The following is a 17018-nucleotide window of genomic DNA, read 5'->3' on the forward strand; positions in this document are numbered from 1 at the left end:
TGCAACTTCACTATTGTGTAAATAACTTTAATGTGAAGGCTTATGTAGAAGATTGAGATTCCATACTTTCTTGGGGTGGAGGGGAAAATCTGCAACTCAAAATCATGCAGAACAGCACGTTGTAAATTAAAAGTAAAAAAATCTTTATTATCTAGTCCGGATGGGTTTACACAATCAGCTCCCATTATAAGAAAAAATTTATAAAGACCCCAAAATTCAGGAAAGCTATCAGGAACAGAAAGTAAAGAATCTAGCAGAAGGCAATACTTAGAAAAAAATGTAACTTACAACCTCAATGGCCTCTACAATCCTCCAAATGCAGGTGTCCCCTCATTGCTTCCAGGGATAATACTCAAGATGCTGTATTTTAAGACACTGTGCTTTTACTGTTCATCCCTTCATGTTTTTCCCTGGCAGAGGCACCTACTTTCAATTCTCCACAACTATTACAATCTGACTCAGACCACTCCTGAGGTGACATTTGGAGTGAACGCTGCAGTAGAATTATGGAAAAAACCCAATACCAGATGGATTACCAGAAGACTGTCAATCTGACTAGCCACAAAGGAAAAGGAAATGGATTCAGAGGATTGTGCAGCCTCTGAGACAAGGAATCCTAAATGGGGATACCAAAAAAGGCAGTGAGGATGAAAATAACCTGAGAAGATGCAACCAGTTAAGTGAGAAAAATTAAGTGCAAGCGCTTCTGAAAAACTTTCCTCTCAGAACGATGGTGCATGATCTTCCCTAGGAGGCTTACAGAGACTAAAATAATATAGTTCCAAAGAGAACAGTAGATGATCTGAAGAATGGGACAGGTAAAAGCCTCATAAAGACAGTTACTTACAAGTTTCTCTGTAGCAACGTCCCCAACTGTCAACCTTCGTCTTCTGTGGGTGAAAAACCTGTCATACAGACCTTGGAGTGACAAAAAAGAGAAGAGCATCAACGCCTGAAAGGGAGTCAGAGCATCACTGTGATTTTCCAGAGAGGACTGGTGTCAAACAAATTTTGAATAATGCAAATACAGAAAAATCACCAAAAGGTAAAGATAAATATGATAGAATAAAATGGGGAAAATTAAAAACCACAAGATTAAAAGAACACAAATACATGACTAAAACACTACAGCTAACAAAATAAGACAAAATGACAACTAGGTTTAAAAAAGAGTCAAACTTCGAAAACCAAACTGACCAGAAATGTATCCATATGTACTTTTAAATGCATAAATTTTACTAATATTGATTATACCAATGACTCAATAAGAACAAATTCAAAAGAAAAATCCAGGAAAAGACACAAATTGAGGACACATTTCAAAATATCACAGAAAAACAAATTTGATTGTCAAGAACAAAATTTCTATATTCCTAAAGGAAAAATCTGCGAATGTGACATAAACATTAATAGCAACTTTTATTATATGCCAGTCATCATTTTCAAAACAGTGTGCTGAACTTTTTGCAGTAGGCATGGGAAAGAACTATAATGTAAAGATGAATGTTATAACTATTTTTAAATAAAGAAGAAACGTCTGTATAAAGTAGTATGCTTTGCAGTTATCATTAAACAATCTTTCTTTTCTCGTTGTTTGAACTCTTGACTTCTCTATCATTGTTCTCTTCTATTGTATCCTATTCCTCTTCATCCTGGAGGATCATTTCAGCCCAGGAATAACCATTTTGGTGGCAACTTATTCTAGTTGTATGGCTATTTCAAGAACCTCAATTTAAGGACAGCTATGCCTTCATTTCTCACGAGGCCACACTCTAGCCTTATCATAACCTTTTCTGTCCCTATTTGTACATTTGAACATTCCCTAGTCCCAGCTTGTCTATACTGCCTAATGTGGAAAAGTTTTGCATAAGTTTATATATATGAGGTATTGTATTTTTTGCACTCTAAATGGATACAGTGGGAGAATTGCAGAGAACATAGGACTCAGTTTTTTAAAATGCATCTTTAAAAAATTTAGGTTAACTGGGAAATATATTATTTCTCAGTTGATGAAATTTATGATATAAAACTATTAAGTAAACCTACAAAAGTGGGGGGCTAAAGGACACATTTAAAATTTCTGTTCCTTTTTCCTACTTACATCAACGGTAAGCAATCTGTATCAGAGACCATAGAACCTTGAGAAATTATAAGTATCATGACTGATTATTGTATACAACTCCCTAACCTGAATGATATACCACTTGTTTTTTATGCCTTTACTTCATTCTTAGTATTCATTTTACCACAAGTCCTATATTTATGGCTTGGTCCTTCTAACAGACCTCAAGAGCACTGCTTAACTAGTAAGTTTTATTCAAATAGGGAACATATTAGATTGACATCTTTGGTCATTTCTATTCTACTTTTCTAATGAAAACACTCCATCTAGTGGTTACTATTCTCCCTGCAGATTCATCTTTCTAAGACCAAACGGATTACCTCTAGGATAGAAAATAAATTAATTTAAAGCCCTTCACAATCTAGCTCCAACTTATTTTTCCAGCCTCAATGGACATTGCCACTTTCATATTCTATGATGCAGACAAACTGGCCTTCTTACTCTATTCCTGTCATACTCACCCTGTCTTGGGTATTCCAGATACCCCATACCTGGAACACACTCTTCTCCTTAATTCCACCAAATAAAATTCTTCTCTTTGAGGTGAATCTCAGGCAACATCTTCTGCATGATGCCTTTTCTAATTCTCCTTCCTTAACTACTTAAGGTATATCCTCGCAAGTTAGCTTGGAAGCCACCACTTGTAATAATTAACGCCATATTTCTGCTTTTAGCATTTTTATGTTTTGGCTGCATACAGTTCTATATATACTTACTGTCTTGCCCTTTAAAACATTAAGTTCACTGTAAGCAGATTTTTTCACTCAGTTTTCATTAGTCATAAGTATACCCCCAGATACATTTGTATGAAACATAGTAGGTGCTTGATATGTGTTAATTGATTGGTTCTATGTGAACAACCATATGGGATTATCCTTCTTCCTGATAAAGTACCTATATTTATTTTTTGCCCATTTGATAGAAGTGTATGTTTAAAGGGCAATAAAGGTTATATTTTTTGAAAACTGAAAGATCGTTAAGATTAAAATTCTCTTCCTGCTAGAAATGATTCTTAGACCAGGATTTAATCAATACCTGATTATAAATTTATCTCCTTATGATTCTTAGACCATGACTTATTCAATACTTGATTGGAAATCTATCTCCTTAACTCGTTACTTTTGGTAAAACCCTTCTAAAACTTGCAAACTCCTACTCTTAACAGGAAATATAGCCACCCTAAATTCAAGCACCATCTAAACTAATTACAAGGCATCCAGAAATCTGCTACTTACCAAAAACAATAACTTGAAGATGCTACCACAAAGGAATGATGCCAGGAATAGAACTGAGATTCTACCAGGCTAGTTGCATCCAGGTTAAGTTAAAGAAATGTGACAAAAGGGGCAGAAATATGAAATGTACCCAGAAGCTGAACAGGAAGAGTGACTGGAGCAAATTTTAAAACAACTCTGAAGTCCCAAGCTACATCTGAAAGCAGAAATTAAAACAAAAAAAAAAAGCACTATGAGGCTATTTTGATAAAACCAGTTATACTGCAAAGCCTGGTTAAAAATAAAACAGCCGTGTGGTTTTGTTTTCCTCCTATGATTTTATGACTTGATACTAGATGCCATAGTTTTATATAAAACAAAAACTTACTGTTATTGAAAATTCCTCAGCCAAATACTTCAATGATGCTTGTCTTGCCAAAAAATTACTTCTCTCCCTCATGTTACCTTGAAGTTGTGTATCAAACTCCTTTCTGACCACAGAAGCAGCAGAATCAATAACCAAGTTTAACTACCTTAGTTAATTTCTTCCTCCAAAGACTCGATTCTTTTAAAAGAATATTTATTTAAAACACTGAGTTTATAGGGAAAATGTCAACAGGTCATTAGAAATGGTAAAACTGACATTTAAAAAAACTTCTTTCCTTGAATTGCAACTAATGAAAATGTACTTGTTCCCCAAGCATGTCAGCAGTTCGCTTATTTAATATCGCTAATGAAACAAGCTGCAAGATTCCCAACAATTTCATTCTTTGTTTTTCCAGTAACAAGGTGGCGAACACTCAAAAGATATTTCACCTAAATACTTTCATCATCATTAGAAAAAGTGGGGTAGGACAGATATTCAATGAGCAAGGAGTCAACACAAAGATCCTAAGTTCAACAAGTATTACTGACTGATTACTTGTATTTATCATACAGGCCTTGAATGGGAAGGTCAGACAACGCTGTTAAATGATAGGGGCTAGAGATCACTAAGTATTCATAATCAAATTTTAGTGACACAAGGGGAGGGGAACATGATACAGAAGCACATTTCACCTAAAAAAATTGCCACTAATCTAAGTTTTTTAAATTTTGAAGTTTCATGTCACACTCAAATTGGCAAAGATAGCAAAAGATTAGACTAAATATTGAAGAGATTATGGAAACGCAGGCATGCTACTACGCTATTAGTTTAATTACGAATTGGACCCAACAGTCCTAGAAAGCAATTTTTAATTATTCAAATAAAATAGCTAAGATATCTCTAAAACCCTCTTACTGAAATATCCCACTGCTCTGCATATATACCCCAACAAAGCCACTGACAAAGAATGGCTCCACATACACTGAAGTAATGACAACATATTTTTATGGTAGTAAGGAATAGGAAATAGGGAGGGTGGGATACAGATATGAAGAAGAGAACTATATGTCTATTGAGCCTAGTACAGTGGTAACAGAGTAAGCATAAATCTGTAGTGACTGACTGCCTGGAACAATTAAGACAAAAACCCAGTGGTATCATACACACCTGCACAAAGTGTCAGGGTCTGAGGGACAAAAAACACTCAATGTTGGAGAATGGACATAAATTTATTCAAAGGAAACCATTACCCAGAAATGTCCCATATATACCAAATTACACAGGGTAATGCTATTTGTGATACCAAGAACATCATTTGTATATAGTTGCATTTATATAGCACTGTTTTATTGGTTTCATAAGTGCTTTATACATATTACCTTATTTGATCTTCACCATTGTCCCATTATTATAGATGAGGAAAGAGGCAAAGGGATGTTAAGTGTTTTCTTTCAAAGTCAGGCAGGTAAGAAGTGTTTCAGTACTGATTTTAACAAAGGTGTTCCTGAGTCAACCTCCAGAGCTCTATCCCACCATATCCTCTATGTGGAACTGGAGACCATGTATACCAATTACCCATTACCTGGGGAAAGCTAAACTAAGTGGCTTGGTGAGTGGTACAGTGGCTAAAGTGCTGGGTCTAAAGTCAGGCCGGCCTGAGTTCAAATCCTGCCCGAGATAATTTGGGTAAATCACTTAACTTCTTTTTACCTCCTGTAAATCAATTGTAAGATGGGAATAATACCACCACATGCCTCCCATGAGAGTTTCAAGGATCGAGTGAGTTAATACCTTTGAAGCACTTCATACAAGGCATGGAATTAATAGCCACTATATAAATACTAGCATTTATTCTTAAGGTAAGACAGGAAGGATGAAAAAGTACAGGGTTGAGAAAACACAGCCAACACAAAGAAAATACAGTTGAGTGGGGAGAAGTGATGGAAATTTGGTTAGTGTAAGATTGAAGGGAAGGTGAGTGTGGCCGTATAGTTGTGTAAGAGCTGATAGTGGGCTATAAAAGTTCTAACCATAGGCTCAAGATTGGGGTATACACCCACAAATAGTCTGCCTTTTGAAGACAAGGAGGTGAAGTTGAAAAAGGAATGCATTTCAGTCGTACCTGGTACAGAGGCATAAGCTTTTTTGGGCTGATGGAGAGGAGTTAAATAGAACTTCCTACTTTTTACCCTGAGAAACTGTAGGATAGTGGTGCCATTAAAAGAAACAGATGAGTAGAAAGGAGGGCATAAACTCAGGCGATGCATAAGCAAAAGCTTCTTCCTTATAGGTGAAGGTGAAAGATGCCAAGGACAACAGGAACCTGAAATCAGGAGACAGAATATTCCAAGTGTGAGTGACAGCCACCAAAAATGCCTGGAGCTACAAGATGGAGTATCTTTTGTAAAGAACAGCAAAGGAAAAAGGCCATTTTCACTGGACCAAAGAACAAGGTGGAGATTGTGAGATGGAATGAGAAGGTGGAAAAAAGTGGTTACACAGAGCTTTGAAAAACATAAAGAGTATTTTCTAGTTGATCCAAGAGGTGATACAGAGTGAATTCAGTTTTACCTGGAGTATGGTGGTCCTGGGGTAGACGATGTGACACTGTCAGATCAGCACATCAGAAAGAACACTACGGCAGGTATGGGGGTGGACTTGAGTGGGGACAGGCTTGGGGCAAGGAGACCAAGCAGTACACATTGCAACAGTATGGGCATGAAGTGAAATGTAAGCATGGAAGGAGACAATATGGGTCTACAGAGATGAAACTGGTTTATACTAAAATTTACAGCTTAGCTTATTACTCATGCAAAGTAATTTATCTTCAGTATTAAAAAAGCTTGGGAAATGGAATTCTGGTATACTGATTAATCTGTGGAAATAAAAATGAAACAAAAATTCAGGAATAGCTAAAGCCAAGTTACTACATTTATTTATCCTGAGTTATCCAATTCATCAGTAACAAAGGGTAAAACTAGGAAAAAACCTATAGAGATGAATATGCATATGCATAAATTCACTGCTAAAAGGTTAAGTTACAGCATCTTGTAGCTCAAATTTCCCCTCATACACATTTTAAGAAGGCATTAAAAATGAGGTAAGTCAAAAGACTTGTCCAAAGCGATGCTCAGTGGAGGGGCAAAGCCAAGAATTGAACCCAGGTTTTTGAAAGCCCTCCAGATCAGCAAAGAATACATGCATCTAAAAACACTGCAAGACAAAGGAAAATTAATCCAAAAATCTTTTTAAGAAAACTGTTCAAAACTTCTAAACATGGAAAACAAGTCATCAACAGAAAGAATCTACTAATTGCCTGCAAGAAAAAAGAAATCTACCCTACAAAGCTTATAACATCTTAGTTTAATTTAACAATTCCTTTGACAAAAATATGTGAATTCTTCAGAAAGAATATCCAACATTTACAATAAACCACAGCAAGGACTGCAATAATGCACTTCACACAGCAAAGGAACTTAAAATGCAATCCAGCATGACAGTTGGTTAACCAGTGCCTAACCATTAACGAAAAAACAATGTTTTTAAGGGAGATTCAGGGTAGGAGGGTGACAGGCAATCAGGGTTAAGTAACTTGTGCTGGGTCACATAGCTAGTGACTGTCAGAGACCTCCTGGAACTCAGATCCTCTTGACTCCCGGGCTGCTCATCTCCTGTACCACCTGGGTGCCCCCCAAAAAGATAATCTGAAGCATTTCTAGACAAATGGCTTGCCTCTCAAACACCCCAAATAGTGAAACTACAAGTATGGGAAACAAATATACTAATCAAGAACAAGAGACCACTAACACATCTCTTTCTACAAGTAAAAAGGAGACAAAGATGAAAGCAGATGTCAAACTGAAATGACTGCAGGGAAACAGATCTGAGACATCATGGTGTAAATTTCACAAGACTAAGCTGGAAAATGGGATAGCATATAAAAGGGGAGAAGGGAAGAACACAGAGGGGCCTATTTGAAGGACCTTAAACCAAACCAAGGTTGACAAGGAAAAATAATTCCTGTAGTTTCATGCAGGAAAATGGCTAAGAAAGCATTGACACAAGGGGAAATAAGGGAAGGGAGCGGAAGGGGATATAACTGATGAATATTCATATGGTGGAGGAGAGATTTTCTATGGAGATAGAGACCTTACAATGGGTATAATCTAGAGACATTTGGTAGAGCCCACTCATCTTTTCACAGAAAGAGAATCAGAGCTTCTGCAGGTAAATGATAACCATAAGAGTGTGAATGCATAGATACTACAGAGGGCTGAGCCACGAAGGCAGTAGGAAAAGTAGAGACTTGCTTAAGCTCTCTACCAAATCCGTCCGAACACCTGTAAATAATGGCTCTAAACAAATTCTAGAGCTGGGGAACCCATGAATCAGAAGAGGTAAGCAGGTCTCCAGCTCAAGATAGCCTGGATGGTCACTGGGAAGGGTCTATCGACTGTGCTGGGAGCATGGGAGCAGAGCACAGCCCAGTGTGGGGCAGTGCCAGAACAGACCACAGTGGGAGTCAGGCCTGCAGAAAAAGCCTTGGGGGCATGAATCACAGTTGTGACTGTCTTCTCAAATCACAAATGCTTAAGACCATGGGGCAGGTTAGTGGGAAACCTGCTGAATTGGGTTAGAGAGCAGTCTGGCCCCAGGCCTGGGATTGGAGGAAGTCATGGGGCGGTAGCAGCAGCCAGCAGGAACCTCCAGAAGCTGCTTCCAGAGCTCCATAGTCAACTACTTAGGAGTCCCTGGCTCTCATGGTGGGAGGAATCAAGAGGTGTAAAGTAAGATAATGCCAGCAAACCTTGGAGTTTTAGTCCTGAATGTTTCATTTTTATTATTTTTATTTCCACAGATTAATCAGTATAGAAGAATTCCATTTCCCAAGTTTTTTAATACTTAAGGTAAATTACTTTCCATGAGTAATAAATTTTTCAATTAGTTTTAGATGCTCATGAAAATAGCACTAATTTTAAAAAGATAGAGTAAATAGAGTAAAAGGAAACTAGATCTGAAAACAATTTGAAGTATGAGTTAAAAACGGAAGTATGATGTTAAGAAATTAACACTCATATATACATACACATATATATTTGTAAAAAGGGTTTGGTTGTTTGCTTTATCAATATATATTTGTAAAAGGGTTTGGTTGTTTGCTTTCTCAATTTTCAAAAGAAGGTAATGAGAGGGAGAATATAAACGTGAAAATAAAATTTTAAAACAAAGTTAAAAGAAATCAACAGCAAGGAGTGCAAGGAGAGCTTTGCTGGTACAGAGGCAGCTTTGCCCTGCTTGGATCTGAGTTGCAATCCTGGTTGGCAGTTGCTGGGGGGAAGGAGCTCTGCTGTGACATGGCTTGCAATGACAATGGACTAGAAGTAGCTCTGAAAACACCAGAACAGCCCCTAATGCTTGGGACAAAGTACTCTCTACAAGCAGTAGAAAAATGCTCCAAGGTCAATTACTTAGCTGGGAACACGACCAGGCATTGAAAAAGGACTCTAGAGTCTTTTTTTTTGGTGATGAAGAAGACCAAAACATACAGGCAGAAGAAGTCTGGCTAAGAATACTAATTTGAGGGAGGAAAACAATACTAGAGACAAATGTAGGAAAATAGAGATCTAAATGTCATAACTTTAGATGCAATTAGATTAAATAATCCAACAAAAACCATCAGATTGGTTAAGAAAATCAAAATCTCATAAACTGTTCCTTACAAGAAACATACATGCAGACTAAAAAGGAAAAGCTAAGGAAAAATATGTACCATGCATGAGGTAAATCTAAAAATCAGTAGGGGCAATCATGCTATCAGACAAGGCAAAAACATTCACAGCATATGAAGAGAAACTACATTATGCTGAAAAGAGCCACAGAAAACAAACCAATATCAATATTAAGTTTATATGCTCCAAATGACTTAGCATCTAAATTCATAAAAGGAAAATTAACAGAACTACAAAACAATACAGAAATATAATTAGCAGATATCAATGTTATTTTGAGTTTTGGATAAGAAAATTACACCAAAGGAGTGAAAAGAAAAAAGAAATTAAAAGAAAAAAAATTAATTCCTGGAGAAACTTTCCCTAAAAAGATTCATGAAAGTCTTCTAAATTGGACCACAAAAAAAATTTATTGGCACCACATAGAACTTTTATAAGAACCAATCAAGTATTAGGCCACAGGGATATTGCAAACAAATGAAAAAGGCAAAAATAGTTAAAAGACATTCTTTACAGACCATGACACAGATAAAAAGTAAAACTATTTCAGGAAGCAGAAACAAAAGACACAGACCCAAATGGAGATGTAATAAAATCCTAACTATTGAGTTAGTCAAAGAACACATCATACAAAAACAAAGAATTTTACAACACAAAATTATAAAAATCAACATCCTAAGATTTCTGGAATAAAGCTACAGTAGTTCGCAAAGGAATAATCATATTCCTACAAAACTACATCCACAAAACAGAAAAGGTGAATGAAAAGATGAATAAACTGAGTTGTTTCTTTAGAAATTAAAAATCCAACAATTGAGTAAACCTAAATAAGCACAAGACATTGAAGATTTAAGATAGATTAACCAGAAAATTTTTAAAAATCACAGAAATGACAAAACATATTTAAGCAAGACAGAGAAGCCAATAGGGAAAATTGAGGGTGAAAATATGGAAAGTATGAGTGAAAGACCAACACAAGAGTCTGGAGCAGTGTCACTGTATAGGAGAGGTAAGATGTAAGAATCATTGGAAGATAGGAAAAGGCTGCACTTCGAAAGTTTTCAAAAAAACAAAGGCTTTTTATACTTAGTCCTAGAATAGACAGTGTCACTGGACTTAACTGGGTAGGTGGGAGGTAAGGGTTTGACATGATCATACCTGTACCTTCAGAAGAAAAAGGAGGCAGCTGAGTGAATGACTAAATGAAGCGGAGATATACTTGAGATAGCAAAAGCAATTAGAGAAGACTATTACAATTCTGCAAGCATATGATGATGAGAACCAACACCAAGATGTTGACTCCATTAGTAGAAAGTAGCTATATTTGAGAGATGTTGTAAAGGCGGGTTGAGTAGGTGAGTGTGGAGGTACATTTAATAGTAATAAGTTTGGAAGGAGGAGGGTTGGGGAGAAAAGATGGTGAGCTGATTTGGATTTGTTCCATTTGAAATGCCTTATGGGACATCTTTTTGGTAATGTCCAAATTGATGGTATAAGATTGTAAATTAGTAAAGCTAGGGATGGATAAACAGATCTGAGGATAGTGAGTAGGGGGAAACACTTCTTTGAAGGGAAGCAACAGCAATCATTACGGAAGCAAAATGCCAGGAGGACTGCTAGATAATAGTTACTAGGACCTTGATCTTGGTGATAAATTTGGATTGAGTAGAGTGATCCTAGAAAGTTATTGAGTGTTAGCAATATGGAGAGTATCTGAAAGGGTCAAAGATGAACAAGTATTCTATTTGACTTCCTTAAATGGAGGTCATGATGGTGAATGGCAGGTTACTCTAAGGTAGAAAAGCAGGTGGCAAGGAAGTGAAAAAAATCCAAATGATCTGGGAGTGCACACAAGAAGGGCCCCTCCTTAAATGTTAGTCCAGTAAAATTAAGCCACATCTACCTGTATCTTCACTAATTCTATGCTATAGGTAAGTAAACCTCATTTTGCTAACTGCTAAAAGGAGCTGCTAAGATCTCATTTCATCTTTGGTCAGACCCAAACTAGCAAGGGACAAGCCTAACACGAGTATCCAGGGGAAGATTCAAGAGGAGCGCTCAGGAGATGAAAAGAAATTGAAGTTTGAAGTTTAAGACAGAAATGGAGTAAATGGATGAGAAAAGGATAGAAGATTCTGAAATATATGGAGAAGCATAAATGCCAATTAAAGAAAGTAGACTAAAGTTAAGGAGAGCTTTGGTGATAGATCAATTACTGTGGTATTAAAATCAACTGATTTGGACAGAGTTGGTGTGGGGAATAGTTAGGGCAAACAACTACAATAAACAGGTTTTTATAGAGTGAATGGCAGGTTGATATAACAGAAATAAACCTTCTCAGTTATTTAGCAACAGGTATAGAATAAGAGATGGGAAATAACTCTCGGCCCTAGGCTGAATTTTACCCAACATTTTGAATAGTGATTTTGGTTTTTCTTTCCCAATTAGGTCCTTGTGGAAGGCATGGTGGTTATCCACAAGGGCATCACCTGTCTGTCTGTTCACAGCTACCAAATGCTAATTACTCCATCCAATCACTTATTCGGACATAAGTATGCCCCCCAAATTTTTTATTTATCTCTTTCAATGGTTTTTCTTGAGTTTCTTGTGAAAAACCTGTCCAAAAAAATCCTTTTCAAACAAGCAAAAAAAAGCAAAGTTCCATAGGTTTCATATTAATCATAATTATTATGATAATGTTTAGTCACAGAGCTCTTTTTTGGTTAGGATGAGTAATCAAAACACAAACCTGTAGATGTAGATAGAACATGTGATGACACTGACATCTACTGGGCAACATTTTTTAAGGTTTCTCCAGCAGACTTTCGAATTTAATTCGAAATTTCCTTTTTTTTAATTGCATATGAGATATCATTGGTGTAGAGAATTCCCAGAGAAGAAATCTTTCCTCATCCTCTGTCATCCCTATTTTCCTCAATACCAATGGACATGTGTTCTGCAATTTCCTATCTTAAAGAAATCTTCTTGGGGTACTATGGAGCAAAGTAACTTGCCAGGTTACACAACTAATTTGTCATACACAGGATTTATAGCCAGTCTTTCCTGCTTCTGAGGGTGATAGTCTAGCTAGGTTTCTTTGGTTTTTTTAATCACTCCTTTCCAAAATTTTTTTTTAAAAAGGGCTATGTAATCCAGTGTTTTGCTTTTCTGTTTATAGATTTCTACTCAAAAAAAGCAATCACGTTTACTCACTGGCTCTCTGGATATCCCAATAAAGAGCATTAGACAAAAAGAAAAAAAAAAGGACCACAGTAGATCCCATTCCCATTTCAATGGTACTATCTTCCTTAGTTTTTAAAGGAGCCAACTTTGGGCATTTGCCCTTTCCTCTCCCAACCTATTTATGTTGATCCATGACTATTACCTATTTCTGGCAAAAAGAAAAATAAGCACAAATATATATAGTTCAGCTGTTCTTTGCGGCCTGAGTTGTGGATGTTTCTTTTCTAATATCAGAAGATTAAAATTATGTTTAAGTACTTCGGTGTGACATAAAACAACAAAAAAAATCTAATACCTTTAAGTGTGAATGGATTGAAACAAAATAAGAGTAATGGACTGGCTATAATCTCTAGCTCATAAGAAACAAGCCTAAAAAATACGTATATACACATATATGTATGTATGCATATAAATAATAAAAATGGGGGAGGAACTGATCATGCATGCATCAGGGGAATTCAAAAAAGGAACTGCACTGTTGCAAATCGGAACCAAAAATTCACAATGTAGAGATTAAATAAGAAAATTACATTGAGTTGAAAGATAACAGAAAGTATGTTAATATTGAACTCATGACAAATCCCAATGAAAGTCAATAAGGGAATAACTGAATTACAAGACAGAAATAAGAACACAATCATGAGGCTTTAATGTCTCTCTCATATTAAACAAAAATAAGAGAAACCAAAGGAAAATACAAAATTAAATGAAATCTTCAAGAAAACAGAGCAAAAGGACTGACAAAATCTTCTAAATGAAACTTTTTAAGAAACATTTGACCACTTTTCACAAAAACTATTAAGGTGTAGTGATGTTGCTAACACAAAAACAGGAATCAACTCAGAGAATTAAAAACGACACAGATACAAATGGATTTAATAACTAAATACTAAATTATTAGTCAAAATACTAATAGAATTTATAATTATGTGAGAGAAAATTATACTGATAAACAATATAATAAGTTTTCAGGGATGCAGCTAAAGCATTCCTACTGGGAAATGTTATATTGCAAAAAAAAACATACATTAACAAACTAGGAAAAGAAAGGATTAATGTCCTGAGTATCCATTTTTAAACATCAGAAACAAACACAAATAAGCTACAATCCTTTGAAAGAAACTAACAAAAAGGATAAACCTTTAACCAATGTGATTAAAAAAGCAAAAAGACAAATGAAAATTCAAGAAAAGAAAGTTAAATCTGAACAAATCCAAGAAAATATAAAATTATGGGGACCTATTATTGCACAATGTTTTGCTGTTTAGTTTTGTCTGTCACCCATTTAGTGTTTTCTCAGCAAAGATACTGAAAAGCGATTGGCAGTTACTTCACCACCTCATTTTACAGATAGGGAAACTGAGGCAAATGGAATTAAGTGATTTGTCCAGAGTCAGAGCACACAAATTTCTGGAACCATATTTGAACTCGGGGAGATAATCCTGACTACAGGTCCTGTACTTTATCCATCACACAACCTAGCGCCTCACTGCACAATTATGTGATAATAAAGTTGAGAATAGAAGAATACATGCAAAAATATAAAATACATAAACTAAAAGACAAATTACACAATGTACAACAAGAATACACAACTAGCAACAAAGGAATTTATTATCAATGGTAACCAAAAAACTAATTATCCCAATGGAGTTACAGGATAACTGATAAAGCTTTTAAAGGAACAATTATTAGAAACACTAAGCAAATAACTCTCAAAATTGAGCAATGAAAGTACTCTAGCAAATGCTTTTCTAAAAAAGAATGTACTCCTACAATAAGAACAAAGTAAAGAAGAACTAAAGGCTGCTGTCATTAATTGATTTTAAAAGTTTTAAATACCATACTGCAAAAGCATAGAAATCTATCCAAAGTTAATCATTATGACCAATTTTGATTTATATCAGGGATGCCAGGATGGCTGGACCATGTACTGTCCCACAATAAAAATAAACGAAACCACAAAACTATCTGAACAGAAGGACAAGACCTTTTACAAAGTACAATACTCTCCAAATTATTCTAAAAATACTGCAAAATATAAACATAAAGTGATAACATCATAAAAATTATTTAAAACCAACAGCAGGTACCATATAGAATTGTTTCCCAGTAAATACTGGCCTAAAGCAAGGATGCTTATTTTCTCTCCTATTGTTTGATATAATTCTGGAAAACTCTGGTTAGTCATAGCAAGAAAAAGGAAAAAATACAAGTGTAAGGACAGTAGAAAAAAATAAAACTATCCCTATTTGCTGATGATATAGGTATACTCTAAAAAGTTTAAAAGATACTAATTGAGAGTGTAGCTTCTGTAAAGTAGCAAGCTACACAAAATAAACCCACAAAACTCATACCCTCATTCAAAACAACTACAAATCTGGGATGGGAAGGTATCCATCTAACAAAGTACTCCTTGAAGAATATCATAACTGAAACATGAATAGAGGTTAATCAGTGTTCATGGTTGAGCCATACCAACACAAATTACGCTATCAAAGTTAATAAAATTAACTATAAACATTTATCTGAATGATCAAAAACTCTAGAATATCAAGGGAAACAGTGGAAAAGTTTGTAATGAAGAAAGAATAACACTTTCAGACCCTTGCAATACTATAAGATTTGAAAAACCATTTTGGACTGGCTGAAAAGTGTGGATGAGTGAAATTGCCAGACAATGGAGATTGAGAAACAAACCCAGTATTCAATCTAACGGATACTTCTCTGGGAGTGGAAAAAAAGGACAAAGAGGAAATTTAAGAAAACTAAGAGCTGCTGAGACAACAGTTAAGTAGTGTGACAGAAATTAGTCTTACACCAACATCTTAAATAATATTCAGCAAATTCAAATGGATATATGACCTTAATTAAATTCATACTACTAAAAAGACAATTGAAGCAGATCATATACTTTGGATAGAGACATCATATTTTTTCATAGAAGATGTATTCTTAGCAAACAAGAAACGAAGGCAAAAACAAGACAATTCAGATAATTTTGGTTGCAGGAAATCGAAATGCATCGACAAACAAAATTAATACACATAGGACGAGAAGGGAGTAATGGCTAAACAAATTACGAGTATGTGAAAATTATTAATGTGCTATAAAGAAACAATGAATGTGTTAAAAGAAAAAAAAAATCAAAACTAAATGTTGGAAAATTACCAAGAACCAAGATGAGTTCATCCCTCTCCCCACTCGTCTGAAGGGAGGAGGTTCATAGACACTGAAAACTATGTTTTACAATTTTCAGTGTATTCATTGGTTTTGCTAATTTTCCCTTCTTTTTAAAAAAATTTTTATAAAGCATGGCTTGAAGAATAGAAAAAGGATAAATATATTTATAAATATAAGTATTTAAACCTTTGAGAATGGATTAAAATTGACTCTAGAACAGAATAGATCTCAGTACTCTTTAAGGGAAAACTGATTAGACCTTTACTATTAGACCTTTACTATATAGTGAGGTCAAGGACTGAAGACCAAAAAAAGATTTAAATATTATTTTGTTACTGTGTACCTTAAAGAGAGAAAAGGGATTAAAAGGATGGGGCAGCTAGGTGGTGTAGTGAGTACAGCATCGGCCTTGGAGTCAGGAGTTCAAATCCGGCCTCAGACACTTGACACATGTACTAGCTGTGTGACCTTGGCAAAGTCACTTAACCCATTGCCCTGCCAAAAAGCAAAAAAAAAAATTAAAAAATAATAAAAAGGATATCTTAGTTTCCAAAATAGTAAGACTGGGATGGCAGGATTGGACCCAGTTGTAAACAGCTTGAAATGCCTGCAAAGCAGCTTATATTTGATTCTGGAGGTATCAGGTCCCACTACAGTTTTTTGAGCAGGCTAGGTATGTTGAGGGAGAAATGAACCCAGGGTTGTAGAAATCCCAAACCAAAGGAGAAACGAACCCAGGGATGTAGAAATCCCAAACCAAAATTCCCAAGGCATGGCCTCCTGGAATGAATTCGCAGACCCAAGCATTCTTTAAGTCAGGGAAGCAAAGATTCACTATGCTTTACGTAAATAAAGCAGGTAAGAGTTCTCAGGGAGCCTCCAACCATACAGGGCTACAGAGAAAGTTTAAGTACAAGATTTAGGGATGAAACCTGTCAATTATGTATGTTGGGGTGGGATTAGGGAGTGGTTTAGGAGTGGTCAGTTCTTAATGGAACATGCACTTTTTGTATCTACCCAGAGTTCACTGGTTAATAGCCCATAGCGGGGCTACCCGGGGGTATGGTTTTGCCTGTGAAAAGTCACTAAGTCACTCAAATTTCAAGGCTAACTGGGAATATCCAGGTGGATTCCATCATGTGTCTTGTTAGACAAAATTA

At 35.7% G+C, this 17018-nt stretch overlaps 1 pseudogene; it reads right to left on the reverse strand.

The window, feature by feature from the left end:
- Window positions 1–876: 876 nt before the first annotated feature.
- Window positions 877–17018, reverse strand: part of LOC118829874 — a 40380-nt pseudogene continuing 24238 nt past the window's right edge.

This window comes from Trichosurus vulpecula, chromosome 8, assembly GCF_011100635.1.
Source record: "Trichosurus vulpecula isolate mTriVul1 chromosome 8, mTriVul1.pri, whole genome shotgun sequence".
In the NCBI taxonomy this organism is placed as follows: Eukaryota; Metazoa; Chordata; class Mammalia; order Diprotodontia; family Phalangeridae; genus Trichosurus; species Trichosurus vulpecula.